Raw genomic sequence first — 26,264 nt, 5'->3', positions numbered from 1 at the left:
CACACAAGCTCAGATAGGAAATATCTCCCAAAGAGTAGCAATCCCTCCTTACGGTCAGTGTCTTTTACCAAATGCATAAGAGAAAACTACAATTATAAGACAAACTCAGGCAAGTATATCTTCCAGAGAGGACCTTCTGGCATAGGTCTAGTCAGAGTCGGCACCAAAGGGCAACCAGATCGGGCTCTGGCCAAGGGCCCCTGTGGCACAGAGGGTCCCTGAAGGGCCCTTCGTTAGGGTGGGAGAGTAGTGCTCCCCTTCCACGACACACAGCAGGGTTCCTGCCATGGATCATAGGGAGGGAGCTACCTGTCTCCTGTCTTCTGCTGCTGCACGCACTGCACACTCAGGGCTGTCATCAACCAAGATGGTGGCAAAGGGGTTGATGCCCCTACCACCATCTTGGTTGATGGCAGGCATGTGATTGCATGTAGTGTAATGCCTGCCATCAACCAAGATGGCGGCGGGGGCATCAGCCCCTTGGAAAAGCCTCCACCACCATCATGGTTGATGGCAGCCCTGCACATGCAGCGCACACAGCAGCTGAAGACAGAAGAGAGGTAGGTGGAACAGGCAGGAGCCGCGTGCCTGGGACAAGCTGGTGCCCAGGGGCCCACTCATGCCTGGTGCCGGCCCTGGGTCCAGCGAAGGGAGAGTGGTACAGACCTTGTTTCTGGCAGTTTTCTATTCTGTATAGCCAGTGATCTCATACAGGGGTGGGGAACCCCTGCTGGACTACAACTCCCATCATCCCTGACCATTGGCCATGCTGCCTGGGGCTGGTGAGAGATGGAGTCCAACAGCATCAGGAAGGCCCAGAGCTTGGAAAAGTTACTTTTTTGAACTACAGCTCCCATCAGCCTAATCCAGTGGCCATGTTGCCTAGGGCTGATGGGAGTTGTAGTTCAAAAAAGTAACTTTTCCAAGCTCTGATTAGGCCACAGGTTCCCATCCCTGTCTGACAGCTGTCAGCCAGACTCTTGTGCCAGCTCAGCCTTTCCCAACCTTTGGATCCCCAAATGCTGTTGGAATACAACTCCCATCAGCCCTAGCCATCATAGCCAATGGTCAGGAATGGTGGGAATTGTAGTCCAGCAGCATCAGGAGACCCAAAAGTTGGGAAAGGCTGTGCTAGCTCAAGAGAAGGGTATAACAATGGCAGCTGGCCCTATCTTTTGGGAAAAGTGAGATGGCCACATGTCATGTATTAGGGAGGCTATATTTAATGGTGGAAATCTGGCCAGTTTTTAATTCATTATAATTTTTTCCCTTGGAGAAAGATTTGGATTTCCTGCCTTATGCACCAAAACATATTCAACAAACCCTGATTAATTTTTTTTTGTTGGTGAAAGTTGTTGTTATGGTTGTGGTTTTATTACCCACCCTTCACCCTGAGGTCTCTGAAGGGTTACAACAGTTTAAAATGCAGCATTAAAAGCAATTTAAAGACCATATCACCACCAAAAAAAATAATAGGGTGGGTCCTAAAAATATACATCTCGGGTGTCAAAGGCCAGGGTAAAGAGGTGCAAATTCAGTATTTGCCAAATACTGTACAGTGAATTTAACAGATTCCGTCTCAGTAGCTTGTAGCAACTCTATTGGTATGCCATCTGTTCCTGGTGATTTGTTTCTTCCAAGTACTTTAAAAGCAGCTTTCACCTCACATTCTAAAATTTCTGGTTCTTCATCATACGGTTCCTCCATGCATGAATTTGTCATCCTTGCATCTCTTTTGTATAGTTCTTCAGTGTATTGCTTCCACCTTCCTTTTATTTCATCTCGGTCAGTCAGTGTGTTCCCCTGTTGATTATTCAACATCCCTACTCTTGGTTTAAATTTCCCTTTCATTGCTCTAATTTTTTGGAATAGGGCTCTTGTTCTACCCTTTTTGTTGTCCTCTTCTATTTCTATACAGTAACTATTGTAATAGTTCTCTTTGTCCCTACATACTAGTCGCTGTATTGTTGCATTTAGGGTTCTGACTGTGTTTCTATCTCCTTTTGCTTTTGCTTTCCTTCTCTCTTTAACCATCTTAAGAGTTTCTTCAGTCATCCATTGAGGTCTTTCTCTCTTTTTAACTACAAATAATTGGGTGTTAGAACAAATTAAACCAGAACTGTCACTAGAAGCTAAAATGATGAAACTGAGGTTACCATACTTAGGACACATAATGAGAAGACATGATTCACTAGATAAAACAAAAATGCTGGGAAAAACAGAAGGGAGTAGAAAAAGAGGAAGGCCAAACAAGAGATGGATTGATTCCATAAAGGAAGCCACAGACCTCAACTTACAAGATCTGAACAGGGTGGTTCACAACAGATGCTCTTGGGGGTCACTGATTCATAGGCTCGCCATAAGTTGTAATCAACTTGAAGGCACATAACAACAACAATAAATTGTCTTTTTGCATTCTTGCCTGATAACGTCTCTGACTTCACTCCATAGTTCTTCTGGTTCTCTGTCAACTAAGTTTAAAACCTCAAACCTGTTCTTTGTTTGATCTTTATAAATATCTGCTGTGAATATGGCCTGAATCTATTTGCAAACAATGTTTACAAAAATGCATATATTAGGGGGAGATGTGCATTAAAAATTAATATATTCATGAAAATAACATACAAAAATACATTACAGTAGTAGAAATTGCTTCCACAAATATGTACATTAGTCAAAACTGCAGGTAAAAATGTATTAGAAGATATTTGCATTAAAATGTTGAACAATTTTCATGAGGATTTTTTTTTAAAGATCACAAACATTCATAGAAATGGGGACAACTGAGTTTAAGATTGGAAAAATGAGAAACTTGAGAGAACTGAAATGGACAGATCTTTCCATACTACTCCCTGTACTGATGCCCTGGCTGTTTGCAGTGATTTCCCATCACTTTTTGCCTCTTCACCACATCATTTCTGGCTGTAGCCCAGCCATTACAGTAAAGGTAGCTTAGTGATTCTTCCTCCTATGTTGCATTACTGACTAGTCAATCTGATTCACTTGTTCTTTGAGGTCCAGTAGGGCTGCAATCCTATGCACTCTTTTATCTGAAAGTAAGCCCTGTTGAACACAATATGGCCACATCCACACCATACACTCAAAATACATTAAACTCACTTTTAAAGCACATGGCTTCCTTCCAAGAATCCTAGGAATCATCATTTGTTAAGGGTGCTGGGAATTGTAGCTCTGTGAAGGGTAAACTGCAGCTCCCAGGATTCTTCAAAGGAAGCCACGTGCTTTAAAAATGTGTTCAGTAAGCTTTAAATCTATGGTATGGATGTGACCATTAGTCCTGTTGAACATAGATTGGTTCTGCCAGTGCACTCATACCAGCCCCAACCTCAGCCCCACCTTGTCTCTCTCCCTCCCAGTAAGCAGCAGTGATGCCTCTACTGGGAGGTGATTGCTGCAGCTCTGCCCCACCAAGCAAACCACTCCTGAAGAAGTGAAGAGAAACCTATTTGGTCCATACCTCTCTAGCCTCAGGAGGTCACATTGCCATCCATTGACTCTAGAGATTCCCTCACAGAAAGCCCTGAGCTGAGCCAGGCTCTCTCCTGCTCCATTGGAGGAAATGACTGTGGAAGTCCCTTTAAGCAAAGAGGCTCTGCTCACTGGAGATGGAGGCAGTCACCCAGATGGGGATGGTGCTCTAGTTGTGGCTTGGGTTAACTCTGATTGCTACTGAAGCAAGATTGAGCCCTCTGGTGCTTCAGCTTGAGCCTCACTTGGATTTGCCATATTGGAGACTGACCTCAGCCTTGCCTTCTTGAACCTGGACCTTTGATTTACTTGACTGGTCTCATTGGAACCTGAATCTTGCCTCACTTGATGTGATGAGCCTACTATATTAAGCCCTCCTACTTGGACTAGAACCCAGTCTGACTAAGCCCCTCTACCCACTCACCTTGCCTGGAAGAGAGATGATGATGATGATGATGATGATGATGATGATGATCATCATCATCATCATCATCATCATCATCATCATCATCATCATCATCATCATCAAAGTCTCTTTCCTTGCAAAGGAACCCAAGGCAACTTTCAACAATAAGATTAAAACCAATTACAACAAACAAACCCATTAAAACCACAAACCCAACACAACCTAAAAAACAGATCAGAACTAATAAAGACAGGTCTTGCAAGACTTGTCACATTAAAAGAGCCCATTGATACCTACAGCACTTCAAATTAAGGGCCAAAAGCCCAGGTATTATTATTATTATTATTATTATTATTATTATTATTTACATTTGTATACCGCCCCATAGTCGAAGGTAAAAAGGAAGGTTTTTGCCTAAAAATAGATAACAATGGCACCAGGCATACACCTCTGGGAGAGCATTCCACAAGAGGGAGCCACCACTGAAAAAGCCCGTTTTCATGTTGCCATCCTCTGCACCTCCCTCGGGGGGGGGCACACAGAAAAGGGCCTCCGATGAAGAACGTAGGGTCTGGGTTGGTTCATGTGGGGAGAGGGGATTCTTGAAGTCCTGGGGTCCTGAGCCTCATAAAACTTTATAGGTCAAACTCAGCACTTTGAACTGAGCCCAGAAACCAACATCTTTCCAGCTATGGTGACCTCTTAGCATTTGATACTTCAGTGACCTCATCCAGTGGTGGCTGGTGCCCACAAGGGCCCATAAGTAGGTCAGTCCAGGGCCAATGACAGGCAGAGCCACCCCGACAGTTGTAAGTCAAGAAGGCAGGCAAGCTGGCAGGCTGCGTCTGGCAAAGGGCAGACTGAAGTTGAAGGAGCAGTGTCCCATTTGCCCTAATGGACCAGCCTCCACCGATCTCATCCCTTTGGAACAGACACTGCTGCTCAGGAGCAAGCAGAAGAGCAGAGAGTCATCTCTACGTAGCACACACAAGCAGGCACTCATGCATGCACTGCATGGTCTGAGGAGGAGTTGTGCCACTAAAAAGGAGGACCTACACAACTGAAGCACACAGGAAATGCCACAAAAGATGAAGACTTCCTCTGGATGGGCTGAAGGAGAGACTAGACAAGACCTTTCCTCGACCGAGTCTGAATTACACCCTACATCACAGTTGCCTTTAGTTTTAAGAGAAATCCAAATTAGAAATGACAAGGGGCTTTATTTCATTATTTCTATTTAGTGCTAATGTAGCAGAATTAATCCTCCTGTGCACTGAATTAAGGCTGTCACCCCAAAACTAACTTTGTGGCTGTCTCTTTATGCATCATTTAATTACATTATTGAACAATATTATTAACAGCTACTCTTGTATATATCCATTTGCCCTAAGGGTGCTAGAGCACAGATATTTTTGTCTCTGACGCTATGCTTGTGGGTTTTAATATCCAATTTCAGGGGGGAAATGTTTTATTGCCCTATTATACAGTTTGAATCAGTTCTTTCTCTCACCCTCCCACCCCACAAATGCCTTGTAATTGGAAATAATAGATCTGAACGGCTTTTATTTGACCTGTTTAAAAATGTACAAGAACAAATGAATTGGAAACATAATATGGCAATGTTCTCTCTTTTTTGTTTTGCGTCAGGTCAGAGATACAGAGAAGGTTATGAATACAGATGACTTGTCACCAAGTTAGAACTGAATCACATAGTCAGAAGAGTCATGTGATGTGTGCACCTCTGGTCGGAAGAGTTGGGAGACCTCTTCAGGTGGGAGAATCATATGTTTTAATTCCTCCCCACCCTTAATGTAAAAAATGCTCCCTGTGCTGATGTGTTGGGAATGAAGCTAAGGGCACCTCCAGACTATTAGTATTTTGTGGGAGGGATTCCAGTGCACACTGGGAAATTTACGTTTGTGTGATTAAAGTTGATTAAAGTGATCTGTCACCCTAGTGCAACAAATCTTTTTTAAAAAAGAAAAAGAAAGAGCATTTTGCATTTACAACATTGAAGGGGAAATTCATTGAAAAGGATGGCACGAATGAATGATTAATGAGAAGAGGCATAAGCATCCTGCAAGCAAATCAGGATGAAAGCTCAATAAAGCTGAGCTATAACCTAACCCCAAATAAGCTTTGTGCAAGAAAACCAGAATGAATACTCAATAAATAGGTTGTCTGGAGGAACCCTAAGCTAAGAAAACCCTTTCCTCCTTGCATTTTATTAGGTCTCAGTAGATTAACTGCACTGCCCCCTTTGGTACAACCCAGCCTCCAGGCCAGTAGTGTAATGGCAAATTCATAAGTGCAGGGTCCCATCATGATGGTCATGCCACAGCCCTTCACAGCCATGCCCCTGCGCAGCCATGCCCCATTCTAAGATTATACAACCTTCTAAGATTATACAATAAAATGAGCTTTCAGTTTCTTACTTTGTTTGGAGTACTTTCCCTTACTGGTGAATTGCGATGATCAATGAAGATCACCATGTGTTGCCTTTTAGCTATATCTGCTATTTTCTGTCAAGTGCATGGGCAAAAATAATAAGATAAGGAACTTCCTTTGCTGAGTTTCCCCTCTTGGTTGTCATGCAGACTCAGAGTAACTGCATATGGGCAGAGCTTATGAGTTTTAGGAGGAAATGGAAATTCCTGATTGCTCCTAACCTCTGGTGTTGGCTGCAACCCCTCCTATTCATTTGCATCTCACCTTACCATCCAAACACATATATATAGAACATCATCAAAAGCTGAAACACCATCACACACACACTTTCTCCCCTCCCCCCGAACATATTTTTCTCTCTTTTGTTCCTCATCCCCTCTTATTCCTGGCTTTGGGATGGAACAAACCATACCTCTTTCCCCCCCCTTTTTTTTTTTGCTGCTGGGTTGAGACTAAGATCCTTGGTGACTAACTGGAGGCCGTGCAGCAGAGAGAGAGAGAGACACCCCTTCATCCCAAGTCCTCCCCTCCCTTACCTCCTTTTCCACTTTCCCTTGCTTGCTTGCTCTGTTGTCATTTCCACACTCCTCAATACTTCCCATGCATGCCTTCTCCCACAACAACGTATGTCCCTATGAGCCAATCAGCATGAAAGGGTGGGTGTTAGTTGGCTGACTTATGTCCTTTCACTCTGAAGGGCTCCAATCAGCAACAATGACACTGGAGACATAGGGGCCTTGCTGGGACCCGGGACCCAAAAACTTAAGGGGACTAAGACCCCCCAGATCACGACACCCCTGCTCCAGACCCCTCCCTCTTCCTTTGGTCTAGACAAGGGATGGCTAACTTGTGGCCCTCCAGATGATGCTGGACTACAAATGGTCACCATCATCCTTGCCCTTTGGCCATGCTGGCTGAGGCTGATGGGAGCAGAAATTCAGTACCAAGAACATCCGGAGGGCCACTAGTGTTAGGAAACAAGGTTTACAAAATTCTTTCACTATTAAATTGGCAGTGTGACTCAAAGGGGAAACGGTTCTCTCATGCCCATCAGTAATAAATTTTCAGCATAGAAATAAGGAGTGGGGGAAGAGCAAACACCTACATTACACATAATTACATTCCTCCTGGCAAGTCCGCTTTGCAATTTGGTGGCTAACAGCAATCAATGCAGTTTTTTGTTCTCTCAGAACATTCGTTGCATCTGGCAATAAGGGGATGCAACCTTATTCCAGTTGTGTTTGGCTGTTTTAATTACTGCACCTTTTTGTTAGACAGAGGAACGGATCACATATGCTCTTTTAATTAAAAAATAGTAAGAGGACAGGTTATTTGAGTGAAACTCAAATTAGGCTGGAAGATAAATACCTTTGTGAACAACTGGCTTTTTCTTTAAGCCATGCCCTGACCTGTGCTGAATAGGAAATACACTTAAGTAATATCTCAGAATACTTTTTTTAAAAAAAACAAAAAACCAAGGACTAGCAGCCCTGTTTCAAACACTTACAATGGAGACCGAGCAGAGTTGCAACTTTCTTTCTGGCACCACCCCTGCACATTAAAGGTTGCATACACACCACACAGTTAAAATACATGACTTCCCCAAAATAATCTTGGAAACTGTAGTCTGTTAAGGGTGCGGGGAATTATAACTCTGTGGAGAGTAAACTACAGTTCCCACAATTCTTTGGGGGAAGCCATGTGCTTTAAATATATGGTGTATATGCAGCCTAGGAGTGCCTGGCAAGCAAAATTACAGAGGTGAAAAGTTGGCAAAGCAAGGCAGGTTCCAGGACCCCGGAACACCTTGCTCTCAGTCCAAGCTGGCTAGATAATAGGAAGCTGCAGTATACTTAGTCAGACCACTGGTGCATCTAGCTCAGTATTGTCTACACTGACTGGAAGCAGCACTCAAAGGCTTCAGGAAGGGGTCCCTCCCAGCCTTACCTGGAAATGCTGGGGACTGAACCTAGGAACTTCTGATTGCAAACATAGGAATCTGCCATGAGTCAGACCAATGGTCTAGCTCAGTATTGCATACACTGACAGGCAGCATCTCCAGGTAGGACTGGGAGAGAACCCTGCGCTCCAGAGTTCCAGGCAAAGGGCATTCTCAGCCCTGCCTGAAGATGCCAAGGGTTGAACCTGGGACCTTCTGCATGCAAAGCAGATGCTCTGCCATGGAGCTATGGCCCTTCCCTTAAAAAGAAGCCACTGTTTGTTCTGCAAGCAGCAGAGATCCAAAGGATTAGAGTTTGGTATACATAGCAGCAAGGTGTAGAAAGGGGGTTGAAAGAATAAAGAAACTTAAGGTTTATTACTCCTGGGAAATAAAGCCATTCTGAGTATAACTAGGGATGGGTGAGAATTCCAATTCCGTTCTCATTTCAAGCCAAATCTATCAAATTCGCACTTTCCACATGAGAACCAAAAGACAGCCATCCTTCAAAATTCACACTTATTCAAATTTTGGGATGCAGTTCACCAACCAAACATTGTTTACAAACATGCATATATTAGGGGGAAATGCGCATAAAAAGGAAAATATAAATGAAAATAACATGCAAAAAATGCATTATAGGACGAGAAATGGCTCGTGAAAATTTGTACAACTGCTTACAAGAATGTGTTTATTAGGAGAAATTTGCACTAAAATGCTGGAGAATTTTCATGAGGATATTCTGCAGGAAATTGCTGCAGAAATGTGAACTGAATTTAAGACTGAAAAACCAAGAAGCTGAGAGAAACAGATCTCTCCATCCCATGTACAGACACTTTATCATTCACCTGATTTCATATGACATCAGGTGAATGACAGGTGGGTGTGGCCAGCTGAAGATGGGCAAGTGGGGTAGGCTGGTTGGCCTGGCAGGCCTAGTTTAGCCAATGGGTTGGAGGTCCCCCATCCCTGATGTAGATAAAGTTAACAATGTTGGTAACAGACTCACCGTGAGTTTGCCTTTGTATTAAACAAAATGCAACATTTGCGTCATTAAAATAAAAAATTGGCATCATCCTTAAAAGTTCTTGGGCCCTATTCTATTCATCAGTTCTTTCTTCATGATTGTCGCAAAACATTTCCTATGAAAAATGCTAGAAAAAGAGGAAATGTATCTATCAATTCCTCATTTCAAATTCATTTTGCCTTCATGTGATAAGTAGCAGAAGGCCCATCAAGTTTGACAAGTGGAGGGAATGGGAGATTGCTGGTCCTCTTCCCAAGACCTCTGTCCTCCTCCCTCACGCCCACGCCCCAGCTGTCTTTCTTTTCCCTATCTGTGTTTAAAAACACAATCCCTGGTGGTGGTGTTTTTTTTTTTGAAGTTCTCTATTTTTCTCCCCCTTTTGCCTTCTCGGGACACGTTGGAGGTTTCAGTGGAGACAAAGAGTGTCATTTTTGACATTTCAGCTTCTGAAAGGCCTCTGTTAGCTATTGAATTGAAAGCATCATTTCTAGTCCAGTCTTCAGCTGAAAAGGCTCGCAGCATGGCTTACATACAGTCATTAAAAACAAGACAGCTTATGACCTAAAAAGACAAGAAACAAAAGGAAAAAGGAACAGGGAGGGAGAAGGGAGATGAGCACATTCAGGCACCACCACTTAAAGGTAAGTCATCGCCCTCATCATGTCCCAGCTGGAATGGAAACAGTTGAGGGAGAGGAGGAGCCGGCTGCAGTTGGTATCTCAGCAGAACTGCTGGACTGGAGCTACTTCCTGATAGAGCTGGACTGGGCAGCTAATGACAAACCATGAGCAGTAAATGAAGAACAAAACTAGGCCACAGACACTCATCTAACAATAGCCTCCTTGGGTAAGTGACTGCCATCCCACCCCACAATCTTTAGAGCTGCTTACTTGGATAGCTATCATTGCATCATGGCAGCCAGCAGATTCCCAGAGCCTGTTATCAGTGGTGAGGAATCTCGGACTCAAAGCTTTGCACACCAGGAGCTAAAGGACAGCCCATGTGTGTGTTAAATCTTGTTCGTGTTCAAACGTCATTGCACTGTACACATGTTTTCTCACATCTGTAAGTTCATTTTTGCAGATGTAAAAAGGGTAAAAAACTATTGACAATTTAATTGGCACACGTGTACAGAATACTTGATAAAAGCAAATTGGTGCGTGGGTGTCAGTTTCACACAGAAATCAGAGAGCTAAATGTACGCAGGATGAATAGACAGAATAGCTTTGGGTGGGGATAGCCAACCTGATGCTCTCCAGATAGAATCATAGAATAGCAGAGTTGGAGGGGGCCTATAAGACTGTCAAGTCCAACCCCTGGCTCAATGCAGGAATCCAATTTAAAGCATACCCGACAGGTGGCTGTCCAGTTGTCTCTTCAATGCCTTCAGTTTTGGAGAGCCCACCACCTCCCTGGGTAATTGGTTCCATTGGCGTACTGCTGTAACAATTAGGAAGTTTTTTCTGATGTTCAGACAAAATCTGGTTTCCTGTAACTTAAGCCCATTATTGTATGTCCTGCACTCTGGGACAATCGAGAAAAGATCCTGGCCCTCCTCTATGTGACCAACTTTCAAGTACCTGAAGAGTGCTACAATATCTCCCCTCAGTCTTCTCTTCTCAGGGCTAAATGTGCCCAGTTCTTTCAGTCTTTTCTCATAGGGCTTTGTTTCCAGTCCCCTGATCATCCTTGTTGCCCTCCTCTGAACCTGTTCCAGTGTGTCTGTATCCTTAAAGTGTGGTGACCAGAACTGGATGCAATACTCAAGATAAGACCTAACCAGTGCTGAACAATGGAGAACTAGTACATCACACAATTTGGAGACTATACTTCTGTTAATGCAGCCTAAAATAGCATTTGTCTTTTTTTGCAGCCACATCACACTGTTGGCTCATATTCAGCTTGTAATCAACAACAATTCCAAGGACCTTCTCACATGTAGTATTGCTGAGCCAAGTATCCCCCATCTCATACCTGTGCATTTGGTTTCTTTTTCTGGGGTGTAGAACTTGGCACTTATCCCTGTTAACTTCCATTCTGTTGTTTTCAGCCCAATGCTCCAGCCTATCAAGTTCCCTTTGAATTTTTTTTCTGTCTTTCACAGTATTAGCTATCTTCCCTCCCAGTTTTGTGACATCTGCACATTTGATAAGCATTTCCTTCACCTCCTCATCCAAGTCATTAAGAAAAATGTTGAAGAGCACTGGGCCCAGGACCGAGCACTGCAGTTACTCGTTACCTGCCCCCACTGTGAGAAGGAAACATTGATAAGCACTCTTTGAAACAATTTTGTAGCCAACTGTGGATCCACCTTAGTTGTTCCAGCCAGCCCACATTTAGCTCACTTTCTAATCAGAATATCATGAGGCACTTTGTCAAAAGCTTTGCTAAAGTCGAGATATATTATGTCCACAGCATTCCCACCATCTACCAAGGAGGTTACCCAATCAAACAATGAGATAAGATTAGTCTGGCAGGATTTGTTCTTGACAAATCCATGTTGGCTTCTAGTAATCGCTGCATGGTTTTCAAGGTGCTCGTAGACTGACTGCAGTATAATCTGCTCCAGAATTTTTGCAGGGATTGATGTCAGGCTGACTGGTCTGTAGTTCCCAGTTCCTCCTTTTTTCCCTTTTTGAAGAAAGGGACAATATTAGCCCTCCTCCAGTCAACTGGCACCTCACCCATCCTCCATAATTTCACAAAGATAATAGACAGTGGTTCTGAGAGTTCTTTAGCCAGTTCCTTCATGACTCTAGGATGCAGTTCTTCAGGCCCTCGAGATTTGAACTCGTTAAACATATTTTAACTTTTAGGAAAGGCTAAAGCTGAGAATGAGCTGAGGTAGGTGAGGGATGCAACAAAAAAGCTTTACTATATGCATAGTAAAAGACAGACAAAAGAAGTTGTGGTTCAGGATGGCAAAATGGTAACATGACAATGACAAGGCAGAAGTGCTCAATTCCTACTTTGGCTATCCCAAAAGAGGGTCTAAATACAAGTTGAAAGGGCAGAAGTGCAGCTTGAGATTCATAGACAAATGGTCAAGGAATACTTGATCATTGAAAGTGGTATGATACTACTTTAAATCTATAGTGCAGATGCCACCTGAAAGTGACAGGCCTGTCGACAGCCAGCTCATAGAGATAGAAAAATGGCCTTCACTTCTGGACTCCATTTGACATGTACAGAGTACGGGTGTTTAGGTTTCATTATTCCATTCATTTACATCATTAAGACCTTCATTGATTTCATTATGTGTATGTTAAAATCACATTTGAGAGGGGAAATAATAGCTCTGAGTGTGGTCCTCCCCCCCCCAAAAAAAAAACGTGCCCTGGAATGATGCAATATCTGGGACAGTCTGGGGAAATAAAAGGCATCCACCAGCTGCTGAGAGGATGTTGCTCATGATGTTTGTTTCGACATGAACGATACCTGAATGGAATGGGCTCCATTCAATTCATTTCTCATTCATTGTGAAATAGATATACAGCACTAACTTAATGCTGCAGCTTAATGCATTCTGAGAGAGCTGTTCTGCCATACCATTTCAGTATATTTTTTTATTCTTTCATTTATATCTCAACTTTCTTCCAAGGAACTCAAGGGGGCATAAATGCTGTTTTCCATATTTTCATCACAACAGTCCTGTGTATGGAAAGCTGAACTTAAGACTGGAAAAATGAGAAATAGAGAGAAACCCAAACTGACAGATTTGTCTTTTCCAACTATGTGATTAGTGTCATGTATAGTTTTACCCTTAATAATGGCTGAGGTGAGACATGGGGCTCATCCACACAGCGATTTAGTGTGTGTGTGGTGCTACTTGCATCCCCTTGCAATTCACATGGTTCACATGATGTTGCAGGCAAGCAGAAGCTATCATGCAGTTTTCCCCTTTAAATCTGTATTAATCCAATATGCTGCTAATGCGAAAAGGAAAGGAAAAACCGTCTCAGCTGCACTGCGCTCCTCCTTGTAGGTGCTTTGCTTTGATGTTTTTTTACTGGGCGGGCTCTCTTATGCCCCATCGCCCTCTCCCTCTCTCTCTGCCGCCCTCAAAAGCTACCACAGCCACTGCCTACTTTGCTTTTCATTCACTCCCCCCCCTCTGCCTTTCACTCAGGCTTGGACAATGGAGAAGGGGAGGGGGTCTAGTCAGTTTCATTTTTTCTTGTCAGTTGCACACCAAGGTGCTCTCCTGGCTTCAGCCTTGAATCGGAGGGAGTAAACATGTAAAATTAGAGGGCGGGGCCACAAGGAAACAGCAATACTCATCCTTCCCAGAAGAAAGCCTACTAGTATGAATGGAAAACAGCGGATTGGAAGCTACCATTGAGCAAGAAGTGTGGACCTTGAAAATCTATTACGATTGTAAAAGCAGCATCTTTAGTATGAAGTTAGGCTTCCGTGTGGATAAGCACATGAACTTGGGATTTCAGGGTTCAGAGTCTCATCACCACTGAGCTACACTCAGGCAATTCTTAGGTTCTAAAAAAAATTAATAGCAACACTGCAAGAGTTGTCTTCCAGATGTTTTTCTCTCTGAAATTTGTGTCTACTTCTGAGAAAGAATACAGTTCTGGTTTCTTCTTTTCACTTAGGAGAGAGAGATTTACAATAAGCATTGCAAAAATGACAAAAGAATTAGTGTTAGCTTTTTTTCCCCCTTTTGCTGCTGTTGCTTGTGTAGTTCATTTGACAGTTCCTCCTGCTCTGATCATCTTAAGATCAATAAAATGCTTCAGACAAGTAACCCCAAGCTATCCTTGTTAATTAGATTTGTTAGCAATAGAAACAGCTGCATTATTGCTAAGGCAGAGAAACCTATACACAAGCAGGTCTTTAACTGAAGTTCTAGAAAGGAACTAATCACAAGGTGTATTTTCAAAGTTAGAAACTTTCTTACATAGTCACCATACATTTCCCCCAAAGAATCCTGAGAAATGTAGTTTGTTAAGGGAACTGTAGCTCTGTAAGGGGTAAAGTACCATTCCCAGGATTCTTTGGGTGGAAAAGTACTGTTGCATTCCACCCCAATCTCTGAGCGGTGCAAGACTTCCAAGCTTCCTGCGCTTACCCAGGGTTTGGTTTCCTTGGAAAGAAGATCAGCTGAGACTATGGTGTCTTATAGGATATATGGTTTTTATTTACACACATTCCAACCTGAGCTTGAGATAGAGGGGTTCACAGCATTAGGAGTCCATCAGATCTTGCTCCCAATTGCCCATAGTTTTGGGGGTCCATAGAGCAAGCAAGCCTCTCTGTCTGACTCCAGTTCCCAGCCTTTCCTCAGACTAGACCAGTGTTTCCCAACCTTTATGAGAATGGGACCCCCTTTGTAAGCTCAAAATTTTTTGTGACCCCACATGCTAATTGTAATTTTAGTCTGTTAATTGAAAAAAATGGTGCATTGCAAAATCACATCTCCAAATATCCCTTTCCATTAAAAGCTCCCTCCAGACAGGGAGATGTTGCTTTCTTTTCCTAATGCAAAGGTCCAATCAAATTGGTATAATCCTCACACACACACACACAGTCCAAAGATGTGCAGTCTGGTCTCCCATTCTAATGGGTTACAGTGTTGGACTAAGATCCACGTTCAAATCCCCACCCAGCAATGAAGCCCACTGGGTGATCTTGGACCAGACAAAATCTCTCAGCCTGACCTATCTCACAGGGTTGGTGGATGGATAAAATGGAAAGGGAGGGAACCATGTACACCACCTTGAGCAACTTGGAGGAAAGGAGAGGATATAAATGCAATAATAATTAAATAAATAAATACATTTCAGCTGCAGTATGTGCACCCCAGCCTCAGCCAACCTGCTGCGCATTTTAAAAATAATAATCAAGAAGCAGCAATGTTGTCATGGTGGGGATGCTACATTGTGAAGACAAAAGGGTGGATAGATTGAGGAGGGGGGATAGTGCTTTTAGGTCTTGGGATGATCATTAGAACTGATTAATTGGTTAGCATGCACTTGGGAAATTGGAGTGGAGCAAAAGAAAGATCAGTGTATGCGCACACACAAACACTCCTGTCCCTCCTGCAAACATCTGCAAGCATGCATGCATTCAGGCACGTGGGAGGGGGAGAAGCCCTCAACTGCTGCAGCGTCTGGGACCGGCTCCTTGGCTCCATCTGGGCCAAAGGTGAGATCTGGACAGCCTCACAAATAAGAATAATTTTTAAAAGGAGGTGGCAGGGATTCAGAAGCCAAGAAAGGCATGCAGGCTGTCTGCCAGGAAGGGGGAAAGCAGCCTTTCCTTGCAGCCTTGCTTCACGAAAAGCCCTCTCCTCTCGTTCTGAGCAAGGGTGTTGTCAGCACGCTTGAAAGATACTTTGCCCTCTCCTGGGTAGAGCTCATACAGCTGCATGGTATACTCCAGAGCTGAGAGCGATGAAACAGTACAGGAGACGGCTTGAGTGCAGATGGAGACAAACTCCTGATGAATGCAGTTTTGCACTGGTAAGTGCCTATACCAAGTTATATTTAGGGGTGGTGCGGGCAGCAAAAAAACAACATTTTGTTGCCACCATACAATCTTCTATCTGTCGACCGGCGGAGCTTTTTAATATTGTCCGAGGGCTGTTACATTCTGGCCCTATGGACATGATAGATCCATCCGAAGCCCGTTGTAAAGACTTCGCTAGGCACTTCCAGGAAAAAATTGCATGCATCCGTCAGGACTTGGACTCCAATGTTATAGCAGTGGAATTAAGTGAGGTATCCGGAGCACAGTCTGGTCAAGATTTGTTGGATGAGTTTCAATTGGTGCAGCTTGAGGATGTGGACAAGGTGCTTGGACAGGTGCGTGCTACCACTTCTACATTGGATCCTTGCCCCTCTTGGCTGATAAAAACCAGCAGAACTGGAACTGCCGGCTGGGCCAGGGAAGTGATTAATGCCTCATTGCACGAGGGAGTGGTCCCTGGCTGCCTGAAGGCGGCGATGGTGAGACCACTTTTGAAAAAATCTTCCCTGGACCCAGAAAATCTTAATAACTATAGGCCAGTAGCAAATGTTCCATTCTTGGGCAAGGTCCTAGAAAGAGTGGTTGTGGACCAGCTCCAGACGCTCTTGGATGAGACCGATTATCTAGATCCATTTCAATCGGGTTTCAGGCCCGGTTTTGGCACGGAGACGGCCTTGGTCGCCCTGTATGATGACCTTTGTCGGGAGAAAGACAGGGGGAGTGTAACTCTGTTGATTCTCCTCGATCTCTCAGTGGCTTTTGATACCATCGACCATGGTATCCTTCTGGGGAGACTCGCTGATCTGGGAGTTGGAGGTACTGCTTGGCAGTGGTTCTGCTCCTACTTGGCGGGTCGTCTCCAGAAGGTAGTGCTTGGGGAGTTTTGCTCAGCACCCTGGGCCCTCCAATATGGAGTTCCACAGGGGTCAGTACTATCCCCCATGCTTTTTAACATCTACATGAAGCCACTGGGTGCCGTCATCAGGAGTTTTGGAGTGCGTTGCCACCAGTATGCTGATGACACGCAGCTCTGCTTCTCCTGTTCATCTTTTTCAGGTGAGGCCGTCAAGGTGCTGAACCGATGCCTGGCTGCGATAATGGACTGGATGAGAGCGAACAAATTGAGGCTTAATCCAGACAAGACTGAGATGCTGTTAGTAGGTGGTTCTCCTGACCAGATGGTGGATGTTCAACCTGTCCTGGATGGGGTTGCACTCCCTCTGAAGGAGCAGGTTCGTAGTTTGGGAGTTCTTTTAGAACCATCCCTGTCATTAGAGGCACAGGTAGCCTCGGTGGCACGGAGTGCTTTCTATCAACTTCAGTTGGTGGCCCAACTACGCCCCTATCTGGACAGGGACAAACTTGCTTCAGTTGTCCACGCACTGGTAACCTCTAGATTAGACTACTGCAATGCACTCTACATGGGGCTGCCTTTGAAGACGGTCCGGAAGCTACAGCTAGTGCAAAATGCAGCGGCCAGAATGTTAACAGGGACTCGGAGGTCCGATCATATAACACCGATTCTGGCCCGCTTGCACTGGCTGCCTATATGCTTCCGGGCTCGATTCAAGGTGCTGGTTTTAACCTATAAAGCCTTACATGGCCTGGGACCACAATACCTGTTGGAACGCCTCTCCCAATACGAACCTACCCGTACGCTGCGATCAACATCAAAGGCCCTCCTCCGGGTGGCGACCCAGAGAGAAGCCCAGAAGGTGACAACAAGAAAAAGGGCCTTTTCAGTGGTGGCCCACGAACTATGGAATTCTCTCCCTGATGAGGTACGCCTGGCGCCAACATTACTATCTTTTCGGCGTCAGGTAAAAACCTTCCTCTTCTCCCAGGCATTTTAAGCATTTTACCATTTAACATTTTAACATTTAATATATAATTATTTTAATATTTAACATCTTAACATCTTAACCAGTTTAATACTTTTTTAACAGTTAATATTTTAGTATTGAGTTTTGTACTCATCTATGTGTTTAATTATGTTTGGGTTTTTGGTATAATTTTTCTGCATTTTTAGTTGTTTAATAATGTTTTAATTGTTTGGATGTTTACATGTTGTGAACCGCCCAGAGAGCTTCGGCTATGGGGCGGTATAAAAATCTAATTAATAAATAAATAAATAATTGCCACTTCCTCCCCTCTTATTTGGAGCAAGGAGGAGGTGTAATCTGCAGCAGCAGTGGGGAGCAGACAGCATCCAGGGAATGAAGACTTTTTTTTAAAAAATCATTTCTTTATAGTTCATGGCCCCCCTGGATTACATCGTAGCCCCTCTGGGGGTCATGGCCCCTAGGTTGGGAATCACCAGACGAGACTAAAAACACAAGCCAATCCTTGGCTCCGGAATGGGAGGAAGAGGGCCCCTCTCCTGAAAAGAGTTCCAATAGCCACAGGATTTCTCTTGGACACATCCGTCTTAATTTATCAGTCAATGTCCATTGGACTCAATGGCCTTACAGGCCCCTTCCAACTCTACGATTCTATGATTCTCTGAACTCATAGACTAGCTTAACAAAGGAAAGTAGTCTGACCGATAGAGCAAGTTTCTTGCTTGCTTATCCCAACTTCAGATACAAGATTACAGACTGGAAGGGGACTCATAGAAATCATCTATCTCATCCCTCAATCCCATAACAATACTGATCAATATCCACTGGATTGATTTCCATTTTGGGCATGGGATGAATAAATAAACACATGCCATTTCTGCTTCTGTTTCCATTTTCATCAAAATTCTCCAACCCCCTGTTTCCCAGACATATAGTTTAGTGCTTTGCTTTCAGGTCGTGCTTGAGGGTTTCCCACAGGCACCTGCTTGGCCACTGTGAGGACAGGATGCTGGACTAGATGAGCCATCGGCCTGATCCAGCAGGCTCTTTTATGGAGGGGCCTTGCTGTCTCACTCTCTCCCTGTCATGAAGCCAGGTGAAGTTATTAAGTAATGTCAAACATATACTAAAGTAATATAATGTACGAGGCAGCCCTAAGAAGAAATACTAAGAAATCGTACCAAGTGTAACTTCTTGAGAGACTACCTTATCCCTTATATACCCAGCTGGTCACTGACTGCAATCTGCTTCTCATGCAAGTTCCGAAGATCTCAGAAGCTTGCTCTACAGTAGCTCAAAGCAGGGCTTTCAGTGTGGCTAGCTGCCTTTCTTCTGCGGAACAGCATCCCTGTTGAGATGTGATTTTGTTGTTATGTGCCTTCAAGTCGATTATGACATATGGCGACCCTATGAATCAGCGACCTCCAATACCCTGTTGTGAACCACCCTGTTCGGATCTTGTAAGTTCAGGTCTGTGGCTTCCTTTATGGAATCAATCCATCTCTTGTTTGGCCTTTCTCTTTTTCTACTCCCTTCTGTTTTCCCAGCATTATTGTCTTTTCTAGTGAATCATGTCATTATGTGTCCAAAGTATGATAACCTCAGTTGCATCATTTTAGCTTCTAGTGATAGTTCTGGTTTAATTTGTTCTAACACCCAATTATTTGTCTTTTTCGCAGTCCATGATATGTGCAAAGCTCTCTTTCAACACTACATTTCAAATGAGTTGATTTTTCTCTTATGAGATGTGCTAGGCGCCCACTATCTGCACTTTCTGGAAACAACTGAAGACATTTTTGGTCCAGTGGGTTTTCCCAGCTATATGAATGGGTCTCTCTGCCATGGGTAGATCTGCTTTGTTTTAAAATATGTCTGCTGAGTTTTTGTGTGTGTTTTACCCGAGGGAAGGGTTTATTGTACATCACTTTGAGATGCTTGTATAGAAGGTGATGAATAAATTATTAATAAATATTAATATTAACAATCATAAGCAGCTAAACCATACTGCAGGGATGCACACATGTAAAGATATCTTTTGGTTCTAAGTTGGCAGGTCAAGTAACATTCAGAAAACAACATTCTTCCCATGAAAAAAAATGAGATATCAGCAATACTGCAGACCAAGAAAAGTGTTTGGGATGGAATAATCCAGAAGAATAAGGAGAAAGCAAGAATACTGCTGGCCAAAAGTGTCCTACTTTACAGAGGACAGACCCTTATTAGAAGGTGTTCTGTGTTTGAAGGACTGTCCGTTCCAAGTCGGGTTTAAAGATAAAGAACATTAAGAAAGGAGAACAGGAAGAGCTTTGAAATTGCCAGTCAACAGTGAGCAGCACCTGGACAGCAAATTCAGCAGGTACACAGGTCACCTGGACACCATTTTGCTTCCTGCTATGGTGAGATTTGTTGTACTTCTATTTCAATTAAAGCAATTGTTTCCATATTTGCATCCATTAGCATATATAATATAATATAATATACATATATTATGCAAATCCTTTTGCCTTTTTTTTTGGCATTGTGTCATTGGCCACCTTAAGACAGAGGGAGGGGAAAACCAGGAGAGAAAAAAGGCACAGGAGCTGCAGACTAGTAGGAGTTGCAGAGATGAGAAGTCACATATTGATTGGACATCAACAGCCAAATCTTTTGTCAGCTGGCATTGGGGAAGATTTCAAAGTCCTTGGAGTCAGGATATATCTCTTATATTAGCTGGTCAAATGCCGTGCAACGTGATGGCACTGTGTAAATATCATGAGCAATAAAAATAATTTGCCCCAGGTTCATGTAGCCAAGTGTCAGATAGCAAGCTTCCTATTCAGCCTGGTGCTCTCTAGTGCAGTATTTCCTAATTGGTGTCCCATGGGGGCAGGGGCTGTAGTGTGTCTGAAAAATTAAGCCATTGTGCTGGATGTGTGCACCACTCTATGTCCCTCTGAGCAGCAGTAGCAGTGTATTCCCAAAATTGGTTTCAGCACATTGGACAGCTCCTTGAAAGTTCAGACCAAAAAATGGAGCAGATTCCACTGCCCCACTGACATGGAGCCATCACCCACCCCTTCCCAGTAGTGTGGACATCACTCTTGGAATGAACATAAATGATGTTATTTATTTTTATTACTATTGTTGTTAAGCTCAAAATGCTCCTAGGCACTGTACAAAGAGCAGAAGAGACAAGTCCTTTCCATAATGGTTTACAATGTAATAAGCATTATTATCTATTAATGGAACGGAGCATGGAATTTCAGAAGAAAATCACCCTGTGCTTTATAGATTGCAGCAAAGCCTTTGATTGTGTAGATCACAAAAAACTATGGAATGATTTCAAAGAAGTGAGGATGCAACAGCATCTGATTGCCTGATGAGCAACCTATACTCTGGACAAAAGGCTACTGCAAGGACAGAATATGGAGAAACCGACTGGTTCCCAATTGGAAATGGTGTGAGACAGGGGTGTATTTTATCACTCTATTTTTTTTAATCTATATGCAGAACATATCATACTGAAAGTGGGATTGCACCACGATGAAGGAGGTGTGAAAACTGGAGGGAGAAATATCAAAAATTTAAGATATGCAGATGATACCATACTACTAGCAGAAACCAGTAATGAAAACAAATGCTGGTGAAAGAGGAAAGCACAAAAGCAGGATTACAGCTGAATGACAAAAAGACTAAAAAAATGACAACAGAAGATTTATGTAACTTTAGAGTTGACAGTGAGGACATTGAACTTATCAAGGGTTATCAATACCTTGGCACAGTCATTAACCAAAATGGAGACAATAGTCAAGAAATCAGAAGAAGGCTAGGACTGGTGAGGGCAGCTATGAGAGAACTAGAAAAGGTCCTCAAATGTAAAGATGTATCACTGAACACTAAAGTCAGGATCATTCAGACCATGGTATTCCCGATCTCTATGTATGGATGTGAAAGTTGGACAGTGAAAAAAGCGGATAAGAGAAAAATGAACTCCTTTGAAATGTGGTGTTGGAGGAGAGCTTTGCGGATAACATGGACTGCAAAAAAGACAAATAGTTGGGTGTTAATTAAACCAGAACTATCGCTAGTAGCTAAAATGATGAAACTGAGGTTATCATACTGTGGACGCCTAATGAGAAGACATAATTCACTAGAAAAGACAATAATGCTGGGAAAAACAGCAAGGAGTAGAAAAAGAGGAAGACCAAACAAGAGATGGATTGATTCCATAAAGGAAGCCACAGACCTGAACTTACAAGATCTGAACAGGATGGTTTGTAACAAATGCTATTGGAGGTTGCTGATTCATAGGGTTGCCATAAATTGTAATCGACTTGAACGCACACAACATGCACACAGGCATTATTTATTTATTTATTCAATTTACATCCTGTCCTTCTTCCCAAAGGAAGCCTAGGGCGGCAAACAGATGATAAAGCACTAAAAACATTTTTAAAGCAAAACCCCTAAAAAACCCTCAAAAACAAAACATCTTAAAACATATTTTAAAACATCTTAAACAGTTCTAATACAGATGCAGACTGGGATAAAGTATCCACTTAAAAGGCTTGTTGAAAGAGGAAGGTTTTCAGTAGGTGTTAAAAAGGCTACAGAGGCATGTCATAAAAGGAAAAAAGGATAGGAAGGAATGAGGAAATAAGCACTGTACAAAGAGACAAAGAGACAAGTCCTTTCCGTATAAAGGATTACAATGTAATAGATGTGTCATAAAAAGAAAAGGGGATGGGAAAGGAAGGGGAAAAGAAGCAAATTCAGGAACCTTTAGCTCCACCACCCTCCCCCAGCATGGCTGTGCTGACTGGGGTTGATGGGAGTTCCATTCCAAAAGGGCACTTAGTTGGCAAAGGCTGAATTATGTTATCCTTCAGTTGCATGCAGGATATCTATCCATTCTGGGAGCTGATTGAGATTAAAACATATTTATCTTTTTTAGTATAGAGCGATGTGTGCCTCCAGTTTAATACTTTTTTTAAAAAAATTGTCCCACTTATCAAAAGTTTGGGAGCAGAGCTCAAGCATTGGCTGAGTGAAATGTGATTCTCTAGTTTTTCTTGTTTCTGTTCTTCCCCGGTTTTCTTCATAAGCCACCGTTGAAAATCGAGTCATTTTTTTCTCATTCTTAATTCCAGTCAATTTCTCTTTGCCCACAACTATAAAATTAATATCTTCCTTGCCACCTGCAAGGCATAATGTTCACTCTCAGCAGTGACCGAGCACTTGAATTATTTGTACATGCTGCTAACGTAAAAGAGATTTAGTAGGTTTAATATGGAGAATAAATGAAAAAAAAATGTTAAAAGAGGGCAGAGAAAATAACCTGTGGATGAATCTCTCCTTCACACTGGTGATTGATTTTCCTCAATTTAGTTCTGAATGAGGATGTGACTGTTTTTCAGATTTACTTTGGAAAATAAATTTAGAAGAAGAAAAAAGAAGCACTAGAAGAAACACCAGCTACAGGATAAATATTTTCCCATCATCACTCTCAGTACTGAAACACAGAAAGAGTGAGAGAGAGAATGTAAAGGATGAAATCATTTCCTGTGTGAGATCTGTCCGTAGCTGAAATTCAGCTTGAAACAATCTACAAAAGACATAGGAAAGCCCCTTACTGTTGTCCGAATTAGGGATGGAAGGATCTGTCAGTTTGGGTTCTCTTAGAGTCTCATTTTCCCAGTCTTAAATTCAGTTCTCCACATTTCTGCAGCAATTTGCGATAAAAAAAAAAAGCTCATGAAAATTCTTCAGTGTTGCAGTGCAAACTTTTATGAAACACGTTTTTGTATCCAGGTTTGACTAATGTACACATTTTTGCAAAGAGTTTCTCCTAACGTAATGCATTTTTTGTATGTTACTATCATATGTGTTTTTATGCATACGTTCCCCTGATATATCCATGTTTGCAAACACTGGTTGGTTGGAGAACTGCATCACAAAATTTGGGCAAGTGCAAATTTCAAAGGACAGCTGAATTTCAAGTTCTCACATTGTTTCGGAAAGTGAGGATTTGATAGATTTGGCTTCATATGTGAATCAGATCAGATTTCTCCCCCCACCCCATCTACAAAAGACACAGGAATGTATTCAGCATGCCCCTAGACTGGGCCCTTTTTGTCAGAGCAGCAATTGCAGCAGAGGTTTCCATGCCCATGAAGGGAAGACTTAAGAGAGGAAACCTCTGGCAACAGACTTATCTCTCCATGAGTGACAAGTAAGATCCATGCTATCCTTTGGCTCCTGGGAAGCCCTTCCAGGGACCATTCAATTGTGGCCATTAGATGGCGTTTGTCCCTTAATCCTGGATCTGGTCCCTATTAGGAGGACTATTGAACCACACCAGGGGCATTTCCAGACTGTTGCTATTTTTCAGTGGGATTCACTCACATATGTACCTGCAAATGCAGGTTACAAAATTATAGTTGATTGGGAGGGCCTTGCACAACAACCCGCTGCCCGAAAAGATCTGACTTTTTGCAACAAGGAAAATGACTGGGAAATGCACTGTAGGATAGTGCTGGCTTTGACACAATGTCATCTGGCCTCCCCGCAAACTTTATCAAAATGAATGTTCTTTAAATAGCCAGTGTCATCTAATCTCTAATGTTTGTCTGCCTGCTGGACAGAAATTGTGGGCAGAGACATAGTCGCCCAGGGTCGTGGGTGTCATAGACCCATTCCTTTTTTGGGTCCCAGGCAGGTCACTATGAATGAGCCAATCAGCATGAAAAGGGAGCATATCAGCCACTGATAATTCCTGTCCTTTTGTGCCGATTGGAGCCAATCAGAGTGAAAGGAGCTGAGTCAGCCACTGAGAAGACTCTTCTCAGTAGCTAACACATAGCCTCCCCTTTCATGCTGATTGACTCCTAGGGGCAACTGTTGTAGTGGAGTATGGGCTTGGAAGATGACAGGGAGAACATGGGAAATGAGGGAAAGTGGAAAGTTGGTGTGGCCATAAGGAGGCATGGCTGTGACTATCATGAAGGGATCTTGCACTTCTGAATTTGCCACTACAAATGGGTGTGTGCTCAGTGTCAAGGAGCTCCTGCCCCTCAAGGAACAAGACCGTTCCCTTGGGGCCAAAGTATGCTGCATTGATTCAAAGAGCATAGTCAGAGGCCCTGGTCCAAATGAAGCTAGTTATGCTTAAGTTCCACTGAAAATAATGGACTGATTTTCACATCTAAGACCAATTTTTGGTCTTTCAGTGGGACTTAAACATAAATAACTTCCTTTGGATGGAGGGCAGAATGCCTGAGTGTGAAGTTCTGAATCCAAAAGGTCAGATCACAGCTTTTCTAGACAGATCTGGCATTATAGATGAACTTTGCAGAAAGGTATCGGCAAAGGATTTCAAGCAAGGGTACTAAAACAGCCCCCTATGGATGGCATTCCATTTAACAATAAGAACAGCTCCGTTCCATCTCGGTGTAAAGCAATGCTATTTGGGAAAGACATTTTCATCCAACAAATCAATTTATAACTACATGAAGGGCTTCCAACATACCTAGTTTATAGTGATGGTGAGTTGTTTGCAAAGAATGAAATCTTGCTCCCATCCCAAAAATTACACATGGAAGATTTATGTTTCATACTCCAATATACAGAAGCCACTCTCAAGAGACATTTATAGATCACAATGAAACTTTTGCAAACACAGACAGAATGTAATGGCACCCAACCGAGTGGTTCAAATATGTTACAAAGAGTTGTTCAAACAACAGAGTGGAGAATTCATCTCTCAGCAGAATTATTGAAGGCCTCTCACTGGTTGAGAAGGATTTACGCACTCAACAATATGCAAAGCTGTCATACCTGAATCAATCAAAGCACAATCCGTAGCATGTTTATTCACAAGAAAGTCCCACTTTGTTCAATGGGGCTTACTCACAGGTAAGTGTGTGTGGAATTGCAGTCTCTTTGGTCAATTTTGTACTCCCTGTCTGTTCCAGAGCTTTCTAAGAGTGTAGAACGAGGCCAGTCCCAGGTTTCTGGGGGCTCTCGGGCATAGTGGACCCCATGCCCCCTCCCTAAGGGGTCACTGGCTTACCTGCTCCTGCCACCTGTCTTCATTGCTGCAGAGGCTTGCCATTACTGCTACCACTACCACCTCCTCCAAGGAAACTTCACCTCGCTCTTCCGTGGTGTTTTGCGGCAGCTACGGTGTCTATGGAAGCTGCTTTTGAGGAGGCAGGGCTCGACATGTGTCTGGTAGCAGTGGTTGTGGAAGGGCTCGTGGAGGAGCATCCAGCCACTGAAAGGATGGATGAGCAAGTGTGGAGGAGGTAGCAATGGTAGTGGCACCAGCGGGCCCCCACAGCAACAGAGATGGGTGGTGGAAGGAGTGCCAGGTCCAGTGTTGGTGGGTGGTGGCCCCTGTGAGCTCCTTGCACTAGGCCTGGTGTTGAACAGGAATTCCCATTCTTGGTTAATATTGTTTCCAATATATCTTTGAGGATTATGTTAAAGAAACCTGATTGAAAAGGTCCCCGTGGCTTTGAAACATAACCGCAGTCCATTCTGCTGCAGGAAACAAAAGGAGAAATACCCCTAAATGCAAAACCAGTAAATGTTCTGGTGTAAAAATGTGTTTTTGAGAAGCAGCACAGACAATGAGTTAAAATAGGT

The sequence above is a fragment of the Rhineura floridana genome, chromosome 1 (assembly GCF_030035675.1).
Source record: "Rhineura floridana isolate rRhiFlo1 chromosome 1, rRhiFlo1.hap2, whole genome shotgun sequence".
NCBI classification, from domain to species: domain Eukaryota; kingdom Metazoa; phylum Chordata; class Lepidosauria; order Squamata; family Rhineuridae; genus Rhineura; species Rhineura floridana.
The sequence above is the reverse complement of the archived record's forward strand: the minus strand, read 5'-3'. Positions refer to the sequence as shown.